Source organism: Rhinolophus ferrumequinum, chromosome 9, assembly GCF_004115265.2.
Source record: "Rhinolophus ferrumequinum isolate MPI-CBG mRhiFer1 chromosome 9, mRhiFer1_v1.p, whole genome shotgun sequence".
Classification (NCBI taxonomy): domain Eukaryota; kingdom Metazoa; phylum Chordata; class Mammalia; order Chiroptera; family Rhinolophidae; genus Rhinolophus; species Rhinolophus ferrumequinum.
In genome coordinates this window covers 72985917-72987674 of record NC_046292.1, presented here as the reverse complement: position 1 = coordinate 72987674, position 1758 = coordinate 72985917, and the positions used below count along the sequence as shown (strand labels likewise).

The 1758-nt window shown below is 38.9% G+C and overlaps 1 pseudogene; it reads right to left on the bottom strand.

Moving 5' to 3' along the window:
- Nucleotides 1-301: 301 nt before the first annotated feature.
- On the bottom strand, nucleotides 302-752 carry LOC117027597 (transcription factor BTF3-like; annotated as a pseudogene).
- Nucleotides 753-1758: the final 1006 nt, after the last annotated feature.

The following is a 1758-nucleotide window of genomic DNA, read 5'->3' as shown; positions in this document are numbered from 1 at the left end:
CCTTTGTTAAAAATGTAATTACTTATGTGATTTACTTTTTTTTTTTTTTTACTAGGCAAAGAACTTTATTAACCTTTATTTCCAACTTTAGGCCCACGCTTCTTCACTTTAATTAGCTGCAAAGAATGATTTGTGTATAAGCAAAAACTGAAAAGAACTGCAGTGTCCAAAGGGCTTGGGCTTAAAAATATTAGAGATCGAGATTTTTATCAGATCCATAAACAAAATTTTAAAAAGCAGTCTTAATATAAAATAGCAGCTAACTTCTTCAAGTTTTATCTTCTTTAGAAGTTGACTTTATTTAGTTTGCTTCGTTCTTGGAAGCCTCATCAACATTCTACACAAGATCTGAAACTTCACCATCATCCTCCTCTCCGGTAGCAAGATGGTACTTTGCATGCACAGATGGTTTGGGCAAAGCTTCGGCCAGTGTCTTGAAACTAGTCAGACTGTGTGCACCGAGCTGGTGTAAGATGCTGGGTAGTATCTTTGTCAGCTGCTTGGTCTCAGCGTAGCCTGTGATGGTGAGAGTGTTCGCTGCCAGAGAAGCCTGAACGCTATGATTGTTAAAGTGGATCACTGTTCTTTTGTTTGTGAACATAGTCGGCTCTTCAATATCAGAGATATTGTTTGCCCTTAACTTCTTTAAGGAGAGCAAGTTTTTTTTCATCTGCTGTAGCTTTTCTGCAAGCAGTTGCTTTCCCACCAATGTGCACTTGAGCCTGCAGTTTGGCTAGTTTCTCCTGGTTCATGATAGTTTTTTTTATCTGGAGAGGAAAGGGGGCGGTGTGTGGGATGAGGGTTGACGCTCAGGGGGTCGCGGGCAGAGCAGCTGAGAATAAGCACACACACTCAGGGATGCAAAATGGCAGCTGGAGAGTGACTGACTTTGTTTTTACAAGACTAATATTTTAATAGTTTTTTTTCCTAAATGATAGAAACACTTGATTATGTAACCACCATAAGAAGAATTAGTATTCTCATAAACAATAATGCTTACATTTAGAAATAGAGAATTACCAAGTTCTGGAGTTCATCCTTCAGTGCTATATTTGTAGACTATAAGTCACGCTTATGGAAGCATGAATATTTTAGTTATCTTAGCCATTTATTGAAGTTTTCTCCCCCTTGATTTAAAACATGATTGCACATATAGCAGCCTTCTAAAATCCAAGCCTAAATAATACATTTTCGTATTGATAATATAAAAGAACTCTTATCTCCTTCCATCTAGTCTCAACTTTGATGCTCTAAAAATACTTTGACTCAAAGCCACTCCACTGATGAAGACTTCAGCTGTCACCCTGGTCAGAAATCATTGTTCTCTGAGCATGTTTTATTGTTACATTACTTTCAAAAAACTTACCACAGGTTGCCGTGTATTGTAGTGATTTACTGGTGTTGCTGTTCCCCTCTGAAGGTAAAAGCTATTTGAGCAGAGGTGGCAAGTCACTTTCACTTGAATGGTCCACTCCAGTGACTGACAAGGAAGGCTGGAGGTGCCATGTTGAGAAGGATCCAAAGGCTGTGTTCTGGTTCCGCAGGGAAAACAACAACAACAAAAACAATGCTCTGATCAATTAGGAATGTTTGCTACACGCGGGAGGGTTTTAGCTCTTTCTGTCCTTTGAGGTAGGACCATACTACATTGATGCGTCTGTTTCCAATAGAACCAAAAATGGGGCATAGCTTTATTTCCTATCATCCTCTTTAATTAGCTCCAACATAAAAATACCAAAATCCACGAGAAGTTCACCA